A 20,289-nucleotide genomic window follows, 5' to 3' on the forward strand; every position below is an offset into this window, starting at 1 on the left:
TGCTCATTTGTCTGCAATTGACAGGACTATCTCCACTCCCCTTTTTGAATATGGGAACCACATTTGCTTTCCTCCAGTCGTCTGGCACTATTCCTGGAGACAATGACGATTTAAAGATCTATGCCAAAGGCTCGGGATTCTCCTCCCTATCTTCCCAGAGCATCCTACGATAAATCCCATCCGGCCCAGGGGACTTAACTATTTTCACACTCTGCAGGATTTCTGTAAACCTCAATCCCAGGTAATCTGGTAGCCTGTATCTAGTATTCTCCTCGACAACATTGTCGTTTTCTAGACTGAATTCTGTTGAAAAGTATTCATTTAGTCCTTTCCTTATCTCCATTGAATCCGCACACAACTTCCCACTACTATCCCTGATTGACCCTAATCTTACTCTCGTCATGTTTTTATTCCTTAAATACCTGTAGAAAGCCTTCGGGTTTACCCTGAACCTATCCACCAACAACTTCTCACGTCTCCTCCTGGCTCATCTGAGCTCTCTCTTTAGGTCTTCCCTGGCTACCTTGTAACCATCAAGGGCCCTAACTGAGTCTTCGCATCTCATCCTAACATAAGCCTTCTTCTTCCTCTTGCCCAGAGAATCTACTTCCTTCATAAACCACAGCTCCCGCGCTCTTCAGCTTTCTCCCTGCCTTACATATTCATACTGATCTCGGACACACCGTAGCATTTCCTTGAATAAGCTCCACATTTCTAATGTGCCTGTACACTGCAGTTTCCTTTTCCATCCTTTGCTTCCTAAATCCTGCCTAATTGCATCATAAATGACTTTCCCCCAGCTGTAACTCTTGCCCAGTGGTATACATCTATCTATTTTTATCACAATAGAAAACTTAACAGAACTGTGATCTCTATGACCAAAGTGCTCAGCTACTGCCAAGTCTAACAATTGGCCGGGCTCATTACCCAGTGCCAAATCAAATATGGCCTCGCCCCTTGTTGGCTTCTCTACATACTGTATCAGAAACCCCTCCTGCACACAGTGGACAAAAACAGACCCATCTATAGTAATCACACAATAGTGTTTTCTGTCAATATTTGGAAAGTTGAAATCCCCCATGACAACTACCCTGTTTCTCTCACTCCTATCGAATATCATCTTTGCTATACTTTCGTCTACATCTCTGGAACTATTCAGAGGCCTGTAGAAAACTCCCAATAGGGTGACCTCTCTTTTCCTGTTTCTACCTGCAGCCCATATTACCTCAGTTGACGAGTCCCCAAACATCCTTTCTGCAACTGTAATACTGTCCTTGACCAACAATGCCACACGTCTCCCTCTTTTACATTCTTATCTGTTCTTACTGAAACATCTAAATCCTGGAATCTGCAACAACCATTCCTTTCACTGCTCCATTCATGTTATCGAAATGGCCACAACACCGAATTCCCAGGTACCAACCCATGCTTCAAGTTCGTCCACCTTATTCTCGATGCGCCTGGCATTGAAGTAGACACACTCCAAACCAAATTCTTGCTTGCTGGTGCCATGTTGCGCCACTGAAACTTGATTTTGGACCTCCCTACTCTCAAACTTTTCTATACTTGAACTACAATTATGGTTCCTATCCCCCTGCTGGATTAGTTTAAACCCACCACAATAGCGTTAGCGAATTTCACCCCCCCACCCAAAGATATTGGTACCCCTCTGGTTCAGATGAAGATCATCCTGCTTGGACAGGTCCCACCTACCCCAGAAAGAGTCCCAATTATCCAAGAATCCAAAACCCTCCCTCCTGCACCATCCCTGTACGTGTTCAACTTCTCTCTCTCTTTATTTCTTGCCTCACTAGCACCAGAGCAGGGAGGGAATTTGAAAGGACAGATGGAAGTGTATGATGACCGTGACGTCCAAACGAATGGATTAGAGTTTGAGCTGCAGGGGGCAGAGACGTGGTAGAGTTAATGACGTTAATGGGGTGCAAGTCAGCTGACATGGTGATGATGGGGTTATGTGGTTAAAAACACAACACGAGGTAAATTATGTCACCCTGGTAATAACGTTTCTCTTCAGACTCAAACAATTGCCAGGGAGAAATTTGAAACAGTGGCGAGGCATTTTCTCCTGTCACATCGTCGATGATGCCTTCCAGCTCATCTCATCCACTTCCCTCAAACCCACTCCCAAAACCCATCCCTCCAAATATGACGAGGACAGAACTTCTTTCTTCATGACTTTAAAATCTCGCAGCCTCTGTAGACATCATGTCATCCTCCGGTAATTCCGTCAGCTGCAAATGAACCCCAACCATTAAAATGTGCTTACCTCCAAACCCCTATCCATTTTCTATAAAGATCATTCCCTCTTCCACTCCCTTACAAAGTGCACGCTACCACCAAACCACCCTCCCCTCCCAGCACCTTCTCATTCCAACACGGGATTTGCAAAACATCCACCCACACCTCCGCCCTCAACTCTGTCAAAGGCACAAAAGGATCATTCCATGTCCATCAGAGTTTTACTTGCATTTCCACTCATGTAATTTACTGTATCAATTGCTCCCTTCGCAGTCTCCTCGACATAGAGGAGATCGGACGCCTAATTACAGACAGCTTCGGAAAATATCTTCGCTACACCCATACCAAACAACGCCACTGGCCACTGGCTGAACAGTCAACTCTCCCTCCCACACAGCCAAGTTCATTCAGGTCCAGGGCTTCCGCCACTCTCGTGAACTATCCTATCTGTCCATCTGCCATCCCACCTATCTGGTCCAGCCTGCGCTGCGACCTATCATCATTATCCCCACCTCCATCAATCTATCACATTACCTTGTCCCAGCCCCACCCGATCCCATTTGTCTCTCTCCCACCTCGGTTCACAAGCCTCTTTCCTGATGAAGGCTCGTGTCAAAAACGTCGATTGTCCTGCTCAGTCGTTGCTGCCTGTCCTGCTGCGCTTTTCCAGCATCACACTTCCAACTCAGTGGTGAGGCAGTGGATTTTGAGTTAAGATTGAAGTCAGAGGCATCAATTTTGCAAAGATTCAATTGTAAGAAATGTCTGCTCCAACAAGACTGTATGTCAGACATGTCAGGACAGTGTTTGACCTGGAGGGAACAGGGAGGTGATCGTGTTCATATCCACCTGCTGAACTGTTCGTTCTCTGTGGTGGAAGTTGTGTGCTTGAAAGATTCTTACAAAATTCTGGTCAAATTCATAGTGTTAAAACTCCCTTACCTTCAGGCAGATTCTAGAGTCTTTTGAAAGACGGTTTCACACTCTCATTTTTGGATAACATCAATTTATGCAGGGTATGAGAAGGGGAAGATATACAAATAACCTCTCCACCAGAATCCAATGAAGCCGCGCATTTTATCCCAAATACGACTTGATCAGATATCGAACATGAAAGGAAAAAGCTCTGGTTACAGTGTGAGATAAGTCATTCACTTATTGTGTGTGTGGACCAGGTTTTTACCTGTCATCAGACTTACACGCCTCAATTGCAGTCATAGTGAGGAATGACTGTGGAAATGTAGGAATTCATTTCCCTGCCTGAGCTGAATTCCCATTGACGCAATGATACCAGGAACAAGCCATTCACCTGCTCAGAGTGTGGGAAGGGATTCACTCTGTCTCTGACCTGCTGCGACAACTGCTCGTTCAAAATGATGAGAAACCATTTCAATATCTGAACTGCAGAAATGCTTTAAAACGTCCAGCAATTGGAGAACCGAACACCACGCTCATACTAATGAGAAACCTTTTATCTCTCCGGACTTTGGAAAATGTTATCAAACCTCTATGTGCTTCATCTCTGAGAAATATGCTCACATTAATAAGAGTCCATTAAGATATATGGAGACCTGACGTCTGACCCACGTGCTCACCTGGAATAGAGAGCTCTCCAATTCCAAATCTGTGGGACCGTGCTGTAAAGTCCGAGCGACCGGATGGCTCATCACCTTTCTCGCAATATTCACAGGTCTTTCCAAATGCCATGACTTCGGGAAGTGCAGCACAAGTTCCTGAATACTTACGTGTGATCAACGTGTTCACACTGAATAAAGACATTAATCATTATAATCGTTGCTGGGGACAGTTCGTCATGAACGTCATTCCATTATGGAGGTATCTATCAAATATGTAGCCTGTGGGATGTGCTCTACTCTCTGTAGAACTGATTTCCCATTAATATTTTCGTATTGTGAGATGTGTATTTATTGTGTATTTCATGTGTATTTATTCCAGGAATTGGTTCAAGCGATCATCTCAACTCTCAGTACACCATCTGGTTTGCAGTTGGCAGCAAGCATTTACCTGCTCCATGTGAGCAAAACAGTTGGATGTTGTTGTTCTTCACATTCAGGTCTGAAATCAAAGTTGGAATATTCTAGATAACAATCAAATAAATCAGCTTTGTGTTAAACAGACTATCGAAGGTCATTGGAAGGATGGGATTCCAGAGTACGTGAAGCATCAGCACAGGTTCTCAGGAAGAAATCACGTCTGACAAATAAATTAGAATGCTTTGAGTAGATAATGAGCAAGTTAGACGAAGTCGAGCATGTGGAGGTGACCAGCATGAATTTCCCCAGGCATATGTCAATGTGCAGGACGGCAAACTGCTAAATAAGAGACCTTGGATTGAGGCTTGGCTGACTGGCAGAAGGCAGACAGTAGGGTAAAGGGGTCTTCTCTAGGATGGCATCCCGTGACTAGTGGAGTTCAGCAGGAGTCAGTGTTGGCAACACAGCTATTCAAATTATGTATGAAGGATGCATTCAAAGGAACTCAGGGTGTTGTTGCTCCATTTGAAGAAGACACAATGATAGGTGGAAGGCCAAATCGTATTGATGTTTCAAACATGCTGCAGAATGACTTAAACGGACGGAGTGCTTTGAAAAAATAGTTGCAGTTGCGATACTTTGTGGAAAGTGTGAGATCATATGTTTGGTGGTAAGAGTAGAGAGAGACAATTTTCTGAAAGCAGAAAGAATTCAAAGTTCAATTTTCTCTTATGTTTAGCATGCAGTTTCAGGTGGTGTTTAGGAAGGCAAATACAATGCAGGCGTTCAGTTCAAGCGAATAGGAAAGCACGGGCCGAGATTTACACCTCAGTCAATAGGATGCGCTGGACAGATGCATTTGGAACATTAGGAAGAGGTCTCGGCCGCATATCTAAGTGATGATATGTTTTGAGTGGTGGATAGGAGGTTTATCATGGCTGACTCAGTGGTGAGTACTAATGTCTTGCGGCCTCAACGATGCTGGTTCAATATCTACTTTGGACAACAGTGTATATGGAGTATGCACATTCCTCCCCAGACTAAAGATGTGTGGCTGACGTTCTTTCGTCATGCGAAATGCAGAGTTACAGGAATTGTGTAGAGATATGAGTTTGTGTGTGTTTCCCTTCGCAGGATTGTGGGGCTTCTTGGACCGTTTGGCCAGTTTCCACATTGTAGGTATTCCGTTAGAACAACGTTGATTGCTGAGATTTACGCCTTGTCATAAGAATGTTTCTTAAAAGAGGTGACAGCTTTCATATAAACACATGGTTTCAAGTGAATTTCTTTAACTATTTCAGGAGTGGAGGGGCATTCTTAAGGAGGACATCATAAAGGTCAATTGAGGATATGAGATGGCATCAGAATACAAAGTTAAGTATAGTCTAAAGATTTTATACAAGTAATTACGAATTTGAGACGAAATCGGACCACTTTAAAATGAAAGTGCTCACCTTTGTCTTGAACCTCAGCAGATGGAGAGAAATATAATGTTTAGTTCGCGTCAGTTTACTCCATGGAGAACGAAATAACTAGTACAACTAAATATTGATGTTTTGAAAGGAGTTAACGTTGAAAAGGGGAAGGGCTGGACGACTTGGAAAATATAAAGTTGGATATTTCTCTGGGATCTGATCTCCTGTATACCGGAAACTTGTGGGAAGTTAGGGAAAGAAACCTTTGGGCGTTTCGTAGAAATATTATTATCATCTATCACAACGAATGGGGCGCCGAATGACCGGGGATGGCTAATGTGCCTTTGTTTAGAAAGGAATTCATGGAGAAGGTTGGGAGCGATAGACGTTTGTGTCTGGTTATGGTCGTGGGTAAGTTGTTTGGTGCAATTCTAAACGATAGGATTTATATGAATGTTTAGATACAAGGAATGAATCGAGATAATCAGCATGGGTTTGCACAAAATTGATTGAGTTTTTTGAGGGTGTAACCAAGAAAATCAATGAGGCCAAAGTGGTTGAGTTTGCTCTCTTGGGTTTTAATAAAAGCTTTTACACGGTTCCATATGGTTGACTCATTCATAAAGTTAGATCATAAAGAGTTAAATGTAAGGAATCCAATTAGATATAAAATTAGTTCAATAGCAGGATGCTGAGAATGGTGGTGTAGGGTAGGTTTCAGACTGGAGGACTGTTACTAAATGTGTCCAATTGGCTGAGCGCACATTCATTTTTTTTACATTTAAATAAATGATTTAGGTGGCAAGATAGAAGTAAGTTTGCAAAATTGGTAGTAGAAGGTTGTGAAGCGATTTTCTCGTCCGGTCAGTTTGTCTCTGGCCTCGAGATTAAAAAGCGTGTGGGAGAGGAGTGGAGAAGGGCCATTCGTCCATCGTGAAGAGCACGATATCAGGCATCCATCTATTCTGGTCCCGTTTTGCAGCAATGAGATTCTCCCTGTGATCTTAAATGACATAACAATGGTACTGTTGGTTGACCTGGTGAAACCCCTTTGGGGAACGTATTCTCATGTTCACATACAGAGGCAGTCACACAGGCACATTCCCCGATAGTGACAGAGTCCTCAGGATTCTCCCCACTCCATGTGCTTTATGTCTGCAAGTTTCTCCGGTGAAAGGCGGCTTTAAGTGGAATACAAGGCACTTTGCAGAAAATGTGCATCATTGCGGTGAGCCGTGATATGAAGTGGATACTGAGCTGAAATAGTCCAATACGCTTCTCATGTGTAACTTTCAATAACACAATTCCCACCAAAACAAGCCCTCTGGCTCCTGGGACCTGACAGGAATCCCCCAGCAGACATTCCTCACAAAATAACAACGGACCCACGGCAAAATCTAAACACTTTCACGTCTCGTCTTGTTCTATTTCTGTCCCTGTCACACCTCCAGTTTCCCCTGAACGTCCAGTCCCGATGTCAATGAGTTGTTTGCTATAAACACAGGCACATCGAGAAAGTAATCTTTATTTCAAAAGCAGAGCCAGGGAATGTAAGCTGCAAGGGGTTGCTCTCGTCTGGGTAATGAGACATCACGGTCTCATCGTCCTGATTATCATATAGACTGATTCCACAAATATGCACCATAACAGTTATTACCTATTGAAATGTGCCAATGAATACCGTGACTGTCAGAAAGATCAGGGGAGAGTGGCTTCGACTCCTTACTCGCCGAGGGACATTTTGCAAAGAATATCCTGTTACTTCACAAATTGTCCACCTCGCAGTTGGCCATGGAAGTGTCTCGCACAAAAATGCCATTTGGCCCAACAAGTCTGCACCAGTCCCCTGAACTGTTCTTATCTCATTTGGTGTCACTTTGTTCAGAGGGGCAAACGTATTCATTAATGGAAATGGACAACTAAATGGGTCTTACCTGCTTTGGAGTCTTCAGCCTTTTCCATCCTGACAGGCGGTTGGTTGCAGATTACAAACGTTCCTTGCCTGAGTTATCTGCATTTCACCTTATCCTGCGATTTGAATTTCAAACAAGAAAGCAGAGAACAAGCACTCTTCAAGTTCACTCTCAGCTCTCAATTACAGTCAGCAAAATGCTTAACTGCATGAGGAATCCACAGTGGAATTAATACCCATTGAGTCAACCACTTGGCCACAACTGCAGAAACACGCTACTAAACTTGTTTCAAGTTCTCCCTCCCTGTGGGGCTGAGTGACAGGCAATCACTATCCGGTTTGTTTGAATTCAATCACCACAGTTTCGATAGGGTTAAATGTCAGGACATGTTTGGACTGTGTAATCAATCTCGATGGTTGAAATGGTCATTCAGTTAAAAAGAAAGGGAGAGATTGCAGGAGAAACTAAACAGATCTGGCAGCATCTGGGGAGAGACAAACAGAGACAACGATTCGGAGCTTCGCCTGGAGATTCTCAGAACACCATTTTCTCTCACAGGTAATGTCATACCTGCCGAGTTCCTTGAGCAGTTTCTGTTTTTGTTTGAGATTCCAAGTGTTCACAACCCTTTACGAGCCATTCAACAATACAAAAACGCATTTGTGGTTCCTCACTAGATTTGGTTTCCGTTTGGGTTCATATTACTGATCCTATTAAAAACCCAAAAGTGCACAGCAAAGGAGTCGGATGGATAAGAACAGCGACCGCTCCATGCCTGGGTACACCCTCTCGGTTAACAGCCAAACGAGAGAACTAATTGCTCCACAGAGACTGGGGAGTCCCTTGTAGTAGGCCCCTTGCAGGATCTCCTAAAGCAGACTGTCAGTGCATTCAAGCTTTCGCTTGCCCTTCGCATAATGAAAATTGTCTTCAATTTGTTTAACGTTTCCAAAATTAATCCTGGAACATTCATTGTGGACAATGGGAACAGTTTGATCTCACACTCTGCAGCCACATTCATGACACCGGGAATCAGCTGTCCTAAAACTGGAAACTTCCCCACCCACCTTCGAGCATTATGAGGGATATTTTTCTGACATCGGTAAAAAACTTGAACTGTGCGGACAAAAAAAAACAGATTGTGTGAGAACAGCTGTCGCTCTGTTCCTGCGTCGTGGGAGAACAGCTACCTGTCAGTGAAGAGCCGAGCGCAATGACTAACATCGCCACAGAGACTGATGAGCCAAGTGTGTCAATGATCCGCAATGCAAGCTGCAGCCTGCTCCTCCCATATTGAAAATCGTCCTTAATTAGTATGACTTTTCCGAAATAAATCATGGGCAATTCACGGTGAAGACATCGTAATAGTCTGATCCCACCCTTTATAGACACACACACAACACCGGAAATCAGTTATCCTCCGACAGGGATCGTCTCACTTCCAGGCTTTCAGTGCCCTATGTGTTCCCGCGTTTTCTAATTGCCCCGGAGCTGAGATGAGATTTGACATCCTGACGTGCAGGAACGAGAATCCTTCAATGTCACAGATCAGATCATGTCCGGAGTACGTCACAGTCAAAGTACCGGCCTCCGAAAGAACGGAACGATTTCTAAACTGTCTCTGCCCTGTCGGCCAGTTCACCCTTCATTTTCCTCTGAATCCCTGTTCAAAGGAATACCGAAAGATTCACAAAGCTCGAGGCTTGGATTTCAGTTTTGCTTGTTAACAGTTTTCCCACTTCACAATTGGCACCATTTTCCTAGAATCTTTTCGCAATCTTCTGCTTTGCACCATGTACAGAGATAAATAAACCTCCTTTTGTGGAGAGATTCACGAGTCTGGGAATGTTTTGTTTGGAGCAAAGAAGATTAATGGGAGATTTATTGTAGACGTTTATAATGATGTGGGAGAAAGAGTTGTGGATGGGCGGGTTAATGGTCAGGAGGAACTGCTGCCTCTGATCAGGGCAATAGACCAGAGGACGAGGAGTGAAGACGTTTAATGGAAAAACACAACTTGTTTCACATAAACACGGTGAAACCTACATATATCCCATGCATTTTTTATTATCTGTTGATAGAGAGACAGAGATAACGTTTTGAGTCAGATCCGTTTCTGGTTCAGAACGCAATTTTCCTATATGTCAAGAAATGTGCAGCCTGAGAACATATCGAGTTGTTGAGACGGTTTTTCTGGAGTTGCAGAGATAACTCATCGAACACGAAATCATTTGAAATTAACTGTGAGGGAAACATGCTCGGAATTGATGAGAGATAGAATGAATATGAAGGATCCATTTTCATGAGCAGAGAGATTAATAATATGGCAATGGTCGAGTGATAAAAGATGCACTTTTATCGCGCCTTTCAGCTCCACTTTAATCACAGGCACTGAAGCACCTGTGAAGCAGATGCGTCATTGTCAATAATAATGTGCTAATCAGGGCAGTTTGTTCAAACAGAGGTCAAAAAAGAAAACTCAGAACTGGCACTGGAGACAGCAGTGAGATTATGTTTTACTTTAAAAGTTTGTTCTACTCTACTTTATATCCATAATAGCGAAGGACCGGAGATCCCAAATTCAGGGGAAGAGGTTACACATTTATGAAATAAATGAAGAGGATGTTCTCACCTTCAGAGGGTAGCAGGTATGTAGAAGCATTTACAGCAGAGACCTTTCAAGACTGGTCATATTCAAGGCTTCAATTATCTCTCTGTTAATAACATTGAACAAGTGGCAGTGTGAAATTGTCTAAATTTGATGACAATACACACGCGTGGGAGAGCATGTTATGATGGGATCGTGGCAATCTGCATAGGCATACAGATATATTGGGTTAATGTGGAAAAACTTGTTAGATGCAGTTACATGTCCGCATTATGAGGACATGCACGTTGGTCGTAAGCGTCAAAAGACAGAGTACTATTAAAATCGAGATAAAGTTGAAGAAACGTGTGGCACAGAGGAATCTTATGGCACAAACAAAGTTTAGTGTCATATTATTTCCCTGACAAAAAGGATGGCTTCCTTTCCGATTGCTAACAATGAAAGATCTGGTTTCCCAGGAAAGAAAAAAAGTAACTGAAACTAATAGTCGAATCGAAAATTGAGAAAAGACTTGGATCGTTCCAATGGACGACATTGATGTTTATGGCTCTCTAACATTTGTTTACAATGAGTTTGGGTGTGGGAAATAGGGGAGCTGGGGAGTGGAAGTCAGATTACCCATGATTACTCTTATCCTTCATCTACCTTCGTCATTTTGTACGTTTTATTTCGCATTTTGCCTCCTGTGAGTGCCCTTGTATACTATACCCGCTGGTGACTTATTTCCCTGGTTGTTCTTCATCACGACCCGAAAGAATTCAACATTCGTTTCTCCTGAATCTCGGTAACCTCTGATCAAATGTTACCAGAACCTCGATATTTTCCACGTCTGTCTGCCTTCTTGCAATATTAATTGATCTGTCACTGTGTTACTATTGCACAAATCAAGAACAAATCAACAGCATCAACAGCATCTAGGATGTATTGTACAGCCAGGAAACTCAAAACAACAGGAACACTCTTTCGGGCTGCGGAGCTGGTTGTATTTCTCAATCAGCAATGGAATTTTAAATTGGTGATATCAACAGTTCCCTCACACAAGGAGCTAACTAATGCTGCAGACGGAGGAGAAAGTGACAACTGTCGATACTGGAGATCAGAGTCAAGAGTGTGGTTCTGGAAAACACAGCAGGTCAGGCAGCATCCGAGGAGTAGCAGAATCGGCGTTTTGGCTGAATGCCTGATGAAGTATTCATGTCAGAAACATCCATTCTCCTGATTCTTGGATACTGCCTAATCTGCTGTACCTTTCCAGCAACACATTCTCCATTGCTGCAGACTGTCAAACAAGCTTCCAGCCACAGAATCAGCGAAACTCTGTGTCATGAGTCAACCTACTGCGGACACCTGGCAGTGGTGTTTTGTGTCAAGTTGATCTTCATGAATGCGTATTCTGAGTTGTCTGCCCTTTGTAAAGTTTCCTGCAGTCACTACATGCAACATTGTTTGCCCAATTTGTCCTGCCTTTGATGGGTATTTGGTCCATTTTTTGGTGAGTTGTTGTCAAATGTGTCTTTCGGTTTATGCTGTCTCATACATCCGAGTGGCCAGAGGAGTCTGGGTGTACGTGCCGAGACATACTTTTACCTATAATGTAGAGTGCTTCGTTTGTTGGGTAATGGCATGTCCTCCTGGCGTTCGTTTTGACAATGAATCTTCGGGAATATCTACTGTTGCAAAATATTTCTGGAGGATCCACTAAACAACACAACCAGTTGTTCCGAGTAGCAATGCACAGCGATGACGAGGACAACAAATTCGACTGGGACAACACAAATATATTAGGGCCAGCTAAACAGAGGGCAGCCAGAGAATTTCTAGAATGACGAGACTCATCCAATGACTCCATCAAAAAACATCTGGACCCAACATACTGGGACGTGCAAAGAGCGACAAGAACCAGCAACTGAAAGCAGTGGGAAATAAATCAAACCAATTCGAAACGCTGCAGGACAGCAGCGCTTCAAACGAGTTTCATCTGCCTTGAGAATATCACCGAGAAAGGGGAGGGAACGGCCGCAAACCAACTTCCCAAAACCACCGAACATCCCCACACCATCTGCACCCTTCACCGGAACTACAGATCTTTACACAAACCTTGAAACCCTGAAACAGTCAGAGACGCCCCAGCCGGAAAATGAACCCTGGTCTCTCACGTGACAACTGAGTTTACCAAACGCCACATGGTGGATGTCAGAGCGAACTGAGCCTGCAAGCTACTTGTGCATGCTCTTGTCAATGACACCTGCTTGATTATCCTCATCCCATTTTCCATCATTTAACATTGTATGCCTCGAGCATTACAAATTCACAGTTAAGTATCTCTGAAGGTTATTAGAATTTCTGCCGCTCTGACATATACAGACAGTGATGTACAGATACCAACCACTCGCTAGCTGATAAAGTATTTTTTTATGTACAGCTACTCGAACATTTATGAATATTATGTTAAATCTATGATTGATTGATCCATCCATCATCGAGAAATTTTTCATTAAGTGTACCCAATCCATGCCCCTCATTATCTCCTACATCTCAATACTGTCTCCTCTCAATCTCCCCGCTCTCACAAAAGCAAGGCCAGTCTGCCTAAACTCTTTCATTGCTGAAGTTATTTAATCAGGACAATATATTGGCAAATCACTTCTGCACAGTTTCCACAGCTGTCATATCGCTTCTTTTCTGTGAATTGCTGAATTTTCCATAACACTCTAGCGACAGGAGAATAAACACTTGAAATAAATGTCGGGAATTCACAAACATTGGTCTTTTCCAATAAAGTCTCTTTTCCTCCATACCTTTCTCTGTCCTCTTCATGAACCCAGTGCCCCAGTGAACTCTGGTCCATGCAAATCAGCACTTCACATGATGATTGATAACCCAATTAACTGATTGCATTAAATGGGTTTAAAGCTCCTCATGGTGGTATTGGGGCACGTTCACCTAACAAGAGTGACAGCTGCAGCACTAACTTAACGATGTCAATGTGAAAGTGAATGTTAGATTGTGCAATGTCCCAGTGACATGAGAGGAGGGATGGAAAGGAAGAATAGTGATTGCGAAAGGGAGAAAGTTCGCCGAGATTGGGTGCAGTTAAAGTTTGAAGAAAAAAATCATCACCTTCGAGAGCATTTTAACCTTAAAAATTGATTATTTCCTTTCTGCCTTTGTTTTGCAAGGGTTATGTGGAGTAACACGGAACAACTGCGCATTACTGATACTCGGATTTGAATGGACCTTGCTAAAGCCACAATGCAGAGGACGAGCCACTATATGATCACATGAAAAAATAACCAACAGTAAAAGCAATAAATGCAATGGCGTAGATTGGAACAGCACCACATGCACAAGAGGATAACGTACTGAGATTGGGTTGTAAGTCATCTTCGATGTCCTCAGTGGCTTTGGAGATTCCATCATTGAGAATGTTGAAGACTGAGTTCGATAGATTTCAAGAAAAGATGAAATGTACAGGCGTAGCATACAAATTGTTTAAATGTAAGTTTTAATAACAACGATACTTTACCAGTGCCTCGAGACAAGGTAGTAACTACGCTTGCACACTTTAATCACACCGGTTTCCAGATCTGGAATCAGAGAAATTTAGTGACGCAGTGGCGATAATCGGATCGGAAACTGAGAGTGGAATGAACGCGTCAATCTCTACTCTTTCTGCCAGTGACCAATTCCGTGAGCACACAGTCCTTCTATGAAGGCAGAGAGGCGCGTGAAACGCCCAGGCTGGGAGCTCCAAACTAGGCTGGAGCAACTTCTGCTGACATGGAACAGGGAGCTGTGGGAGAAGAGGCTGAGAGTTCTAACCTCATCTGGATACATTTCAATTGACATGGCGCAGGAAACTTGGTGTTGATGGAAAGTATCCTGAGCGATTTTAATCTGAACTGAAATAGTTTTTGGCAGCATACATTTTTGTGCATTGAGGGAGGATCTGCCCCAGGGAATTGTCACAATTATAAATAAACATCTTGCAAAGACTGAACTCGTCGAGGAGTATCTGTGCATTGTGAAATGGGCTAAATATCAGTGCACTCAGACATTTCTCATATTCTGACTCTGCAGTTGGTTAATTTTCTGGAAGGAATTTTAAAAAGCTTTTTTGTGTTATTCAATTTCCTGCTAACTTGTTCTGGTCTGGTCATTGATGTAACATACACAACCGTAAATTAATATAATATTGGGATTCGGTTCGAGGTTCCCTCGAATTACGGAAGAACAACAGGAGAGCAGAGGTGAAATATTTCAGAACAGCAGTGATCAAATTGAATGAATGGGCAGACAGAGGGTGAAAGGAAGCTTCATGTGGATAAATGTATTTTATTTGCCAATGAAACTACCCGCCTCACAAAGTGTCTCACCTGGACAGACAGGAATGGAGTTTATAAGTACTTCTATATAGAATGAGGCGGGGAGAATGTAAACACAGCAAGCTCCAAAAAAAAAGAAATATTTGTTCTTTTCTAAACCTCAGTCCCGGACTGACTAAGATGACCTTTGGAAAATTATTTTGCACCATGTCAGAAGAGGAGTTACTGATTCGACCACGGAAACCAAATTACATATCAAGATAAAATCATTCCACTTTATTCGGTACATCCCCCCTTTTTGACACATGGTCCTCACTGTGTGTTAATTGGCATGGAATGGGAATAATGATCGCGGTAGACAGGGTTTACCAATGGGGCCACACCACACCCATTCCCTCATTCTGCACCCTGCCATTGTCCATTCACGCTTGTCCTTCGGCGTGGTCTGCTACTCGAACTCCCATAAGTCTGTTTTGGATTACAAATATTTGACATACACATGTCAACTGATCACTTGGCGGCTGCTGGGCTGCCGTCCTTCCCGCTGAGTTTGCATTCGCATTGCCTTGAGAAAGGGAATCGTACTTTTTCGTGTGGGCTTCAAATTTACAGACAGCGAAGGATTTAGGCGGTAGAACCGCTTCCAGGAGGTCAGAAGTTAGGCCACGGTGTATTTTGGGCTTTCCAAAGTAGGTCAAGAAACCTCTGTGTTTCCACAGAGTTCCACAATTATGTACAACCCCGTATGCATATTTGCTGTCGGCGTAAATATTCACTATCCTTCACTCAGCCAATTTACATCCCTCAGACAAGGCAATCAGCTCTGCTGCTTGAGCTAACAGATGACAATGGAGTGATTCGGCTTTGACTACCTCCATACAATGGAGTGATTCTACAGTATACCAAACAAATTCTGCCCTGTCCGTTTGCTCCAGAATGCTGACCCATTCACAAAAAAAGCCATATCCTGATTCTGATTTTGTGAATCCTGCACGTCTGGGCTTGGTTGAAAATTTTATTAGTTACAGCGACACAGTCATGTGGGTCTCCGTCTCCTGTTGCGGCGAGAAGGCTAGCAGCATTCTGGACGTTACATCTCGTTATTGTAACGTTAGGCATCTCCAATAGCACAGTGTTGTTTCTGAGCCAACGTGCTGCCGACATGTGTGCTGTGTTTTGCTCGGAATACAGTACGAATGCATGTGGGAACAGTAGGGTTAATTCTCCAAAGCCGACTGTGTCCCTGGACGTCACAACAAACTTTTTCAGCTGCAGCCACGGCTCGCACGCATATCAGCAATCCTACCGCTACGAGGTCTAAGTTTTACAAAAATGTCAGCCACCTGCCTCAGTTTTCCCACATTATCCTGCATCAGCACAGATGTCATGCATCTACCGTTTGTATAAAAGGCTTGTTTGGATTCGGAATCCCCAGTTTAGCTTTGGTTCGGAGCGCCATTTTCAATTCAACTGCTAAGGTCTCTGGTTCTGCAAATCTTAGCCATTGAAAATTTCATTTAGGGGTCCTCAAGGGTTGTGTAATGTGGGATAAAAATTCTACAGTAAGAGCACATGACCAAAAAGAATAGCAATTGTTTCTTTGTGTCAGGCTTTGGAATTTGCTGGATTGCTTGAACTCTGTCTTGACCAATGGCCTTCCCTTGTTCAGAAAGAAGTGACCTAAGAACTTCCCCTGTTGTTGCAAAAATTGTAATTTTGTGAAAGGCAGAGCAACGCAAGCGTATCTTTCTCACATTGTTTCTCTGTTGGTGCTGCTGTTAAGCATTCGTTTACATCCTGCAGAAGCACTGACCCCTGGGTTAAAACAAGAATCTCCAGACTCCAGCATCGAGCCCCATTAATTATGGTGGGGGACTTACAGTCATCTTGACAAAGTTGATTGAATGTATATGATTTGCCTTTGAGTGGAAAAGTGAACAAGAAGTGACTTTCTGGGTGTACCGGTACACTAAAGAAGACATTTGCTAAATCCATAGCAGAGAACCATTTACTGTCAAGTGGAATTTGAGCTAATATCGTACAAGGATTAGGAACATTTGGGACAGACGGAACAACAGCATAATTGACTACCTGCAGGTCTTGAACAAAGCTCCGTTTCCCCGATTCAACTGGAATGTTTGCCTTTTTGAGCAGAAAAATGGGGGCTCTCACTGGTGATTATCCACAGGGAATTATCACCCAAGCCTTCAGGAGGGATGCAAAGTAATATCCTTTGACAGCCTCGGGTTTTAACGAGTCTTGTGTTCTGCATGGACGATACTCAGACTTCGGGGCTATTCTTATGGGTTCACAGCTTCGTATGAACCCCACATCACGTTTGCCTTTTGCCCTGCACTCAGAAGGGACCCTTCTTAATCTTGGGTCCGAGACATCTACCAGAGCTAATCGATAGGCTACCCTCTTGGACTGCTGTATTTGCCTGAGTTAGCCAATTTAGTTTCTTCATATCTGTCCTTATATCTGCATTGAATCAGATATGCACATCGTCGCTGAAAAGACAACCTTTCGTTTTTTTGTGCCTGCAGTACCCATCATCTCAAATCCTGCCACCTCTCGCTGGATGCCTTCGCAAATGGTACGTGAGGAAAGGTGCCTTCCACATCAAAAGATACTTTGGATAGGTTTACACTGACTGCACATCAGTGATCATTCCAATAAACTTCGCACAATACTAACTGAACTGGTTCAACCAATCTCCTCAAACAATCCTTCTCATATGATTTGTAAGGGTCATCACGGTGTATGTGCTGTGCAGTGCAGCATATCCCCAGCAAGAAAATCTGTGTTAATGGAATTAACATGGTTACTTGATTGCTGGGCGAGCGAATCGCTTACTGAACGTATGGCTCCCTGGCTTAATCGCCACTCATTGACATGCATCGGGGTCGTGAGTCGTAATTTACAGCTTGCGCTGGTAAACCTTCTTTTCGTATTACCTGCAAGCCTTTGATCGCGAGCCATCTGATTTAAAGGACAGATTTCCAACAATAGTAATGAGAATTAGATTGTTTCAGCATTACTGGTTCCGCACAATATGGGTGTGGTTAAACTCTTTCATATCACGACTCCTGATGCACCCACGACGTCGACTCTCTCAACTGCCTTGATTTAAGGACTGAATATGTTGCTTCTTTATCTCCCAAAAAGGTAACTAACTCACCTTTCACAAATAATACATTTTCCCTTGATACTAGAATTTGCTTCTTCTTATCATCACCTCAAGTTCAGGGGCCTGAAACATTCGAGTTACTTTCCAGATACGGAGGTTTTCTTATCATTCCTTGACTGTTGATATGGTAGTTTACTGGCCTTGTAAGTATGCTATTATTTCAGCTTAACTTTACATTTTTTCAGTCTGTCTGCAACACTTGCCACTTCAAAGTACGGTACTTACTTATTTGTTTCCCAGTCCTTTTATTGGTTTCAAAATAAATGTTAATTTTCCATTACAATGGACATCACATTATTTTCAGGTCGTGGCAACAGCATTGTATCGTTCTATGTTGTAAGTTACATTTCCTGCTGGTTTCCGATATCTCTCCTTATTGTGAAGCTTCTCGTCACATCTTCCAGAGATTTGTCTGCACTTCATTTAATCGAGGCAACTGTATTTCCTGCTCCGAAGGTAACCTCTCTCCAATGGAGAGAGCAAAACAGAATCGGTGACAAAGCTGAGATCACTTACGTTCTGTCCAAAATCAACTAAAACTATCCCGATCTTCCAGTCTCCTGTACTTCAACATTACAATGTGTTCCCACCATTCTGGCTCTCTGCCTGTCTCCCTGAAACGTCGATTTTACTGCTCCTCGGATGCTGCCTGAACTGCTGTGCTTTTCCAGCAACACTGTAATCGAGACATTGTGTTCCCAGGCCATCATTTCAATCTCTGGTCTGTTGCAGTGCTCGTTCAAGACACAACACAAGCTGGAAGACACGCAACTCATTTTCTACCGACAGACCATGCAAACATTAGGACCCAACATCGAGTTCAATCATTTTAGAAAACCTCCCCCTTCTTACATATTCTTCACCCACCCGCCCTTCCCATCAGTTCCAAAGACGGATCATTGGACTCGAAGCGTTAACTTTCCTTTCTCATCAGAGATGACCAAAAGCTGCTGATTTTGTTCAGACCTTTTGGCTTTTCTTCTGAGAACTTTGTTTTTTTCTGTTGTAATCGCCAGATACTGGTAGCGTCTGATTGCTGGAGGAGAATTTCACAGGAGATGAAAAGAATGGCAAGGGCCTGACCACTCCCATTGTGAAGGTACACGAGCTAGGCTGGGGATGTTTATCTAAGCGGGGAGAAGTCTGAATGAGAAACCGATTAACGTGCTCATCTGATGAAGAGGATAGATATGTGTGATAGGGATAAACCTGTATTGGGAAGGAACAGAGTGACATAACTGAAAAACAGGAGACAAGGAGGAGATTTAGGAAGAATACTTTCACCTATAGAGTATTGATTAACTGGAAATCATTATCTGAACATGTGGTCAAGGTAAGTGTCATGAGAACGTTTCAGCAGTCTGTAGCCGAACACCTGATGAGCCAGAGCACAAGTGGATAAGGACCAGGTACCGGAAAGTGTGACGAGGACAGACAGGCGCGAGGTGGGTGTCCTGAATGCAATGCCCTCAAAGACAAATTTGTGTGCTTAAAGCTAGCCACTAGCGCGACTCTGTGGCGCAATGGAAAGCGCGTTGGACTTCTACATCACAGTTCAGGTTGCTATTCAAAGGCTGTGGGTTCGAATCCCATCAGAGTCGAGTTTTAATTTATGTTTTGCAAAGTTGCCAGACCAGACTCGGCTGCTCATCTGCAAAACCAGTCATATTCGTGCATAAACCCAACTGTCTCGAAACGGAACATTTTCTTCTCACAGATTTACATTATCGATGTCTATTTATGGTAGAGATCGATAAATACCTGTTAGTCAGTAGGCAACACGATGGGGTGGATGGGCTGAAAAAAGACATAAAATTGTTGTGTCAGTCATGATGACATCAAATTACGTGGCGGGGCAGGATCGGTGTTAAGAATGGCCTCCTTCTGCTCCTTTCTGTCTGTGACATTTCTGGCCGAGTTTTTAAAGCAATCACAATGTGGACAATACGAATTAAACGCCAAGTAATATTTTGGATTCACCTCCACCTCGCTTCCCACCCAGCTGGAATAGACAGCTCTTGTTTCAGCTTTAGATCAGACAGAGGAGGATTCTCACAAGTTCTCCTTTAGGCTGAATGTTCCTTCACATAGGTTTCCAAGTGGACACATGGAGCAAGCAATTGCATGGATTCAGGGGCAGTTTTACCCTTTGCTGGGCTGGAATTCTGGCCAAGGTAATGAACGTGAATTTCTGACATTTTGAATCTTTCTCTGGATTCTTGCGACTTTACTAATTAAACTGAATTTAATTTGCCCGTGCAGAAAATTATTCAATCTTCACTGTGCATAAAAACCATGCCACGTGCTCGTGCACGGAGTATGCTGAACATTGTTGATGTTGTGTGCAGTGTGGGTCGCTGTGTCATATGAACAAGCCAAAGGAGGTTGGTGAAATGTCAATGAATCGAATTGTCTGATGAATTGAGGCCGATAGAAGGAAAATCCCAGTACAAAGACCACATAACATTGCCTGTGATCAACGCAGGAAGCCACGGAAAACGTACGCAGGATTCAATAAAACCGATTTTCACCACATTTATGTATGCCATTTTCCTGAAGCTGATGTTTCATAATCGATGATTCAT

General features: G+C 43.2%; 1 non-coding gene across 1 annotated transcript; it reads left to right on the plus strand.

Moving 5' to 3' along the window:
• The first annotated feature begins 19,213 nt into the window (after window positions 1-19,213).
• On the plus strand, window positions 19,214-19,305 carry trnar-ucu (transfer RNA arginine (anticodon UCU)). The gene is given in 2 exon segments: window positions 19,214-19,250; window positions 19,270-19,305. It is a non-coding gene; the product is annotated as a tRNA-Arg (tRNA).
• The last annotated feature ends 984 nt before the right edge of the window (window positions 19,306-20,289 follow it).

The sequence above is a fragment of the Chiloscyllium punctatum genome, chromosome 33 (genome assembly GCF_047496795.1).
Source record: "Chiloscyllium punctatum isolate Juve2018m chromosome 33, sChiPun1.3, whole genome shotgun sequence".
Classification (NCBI taxonomy): Eukaryota; Metazoa; Chordata; class Chondrichthyes; order Orectolobiformes; family Hemiscylliidae; genus Chiloscyllium; species Chiloscyllium punctatum.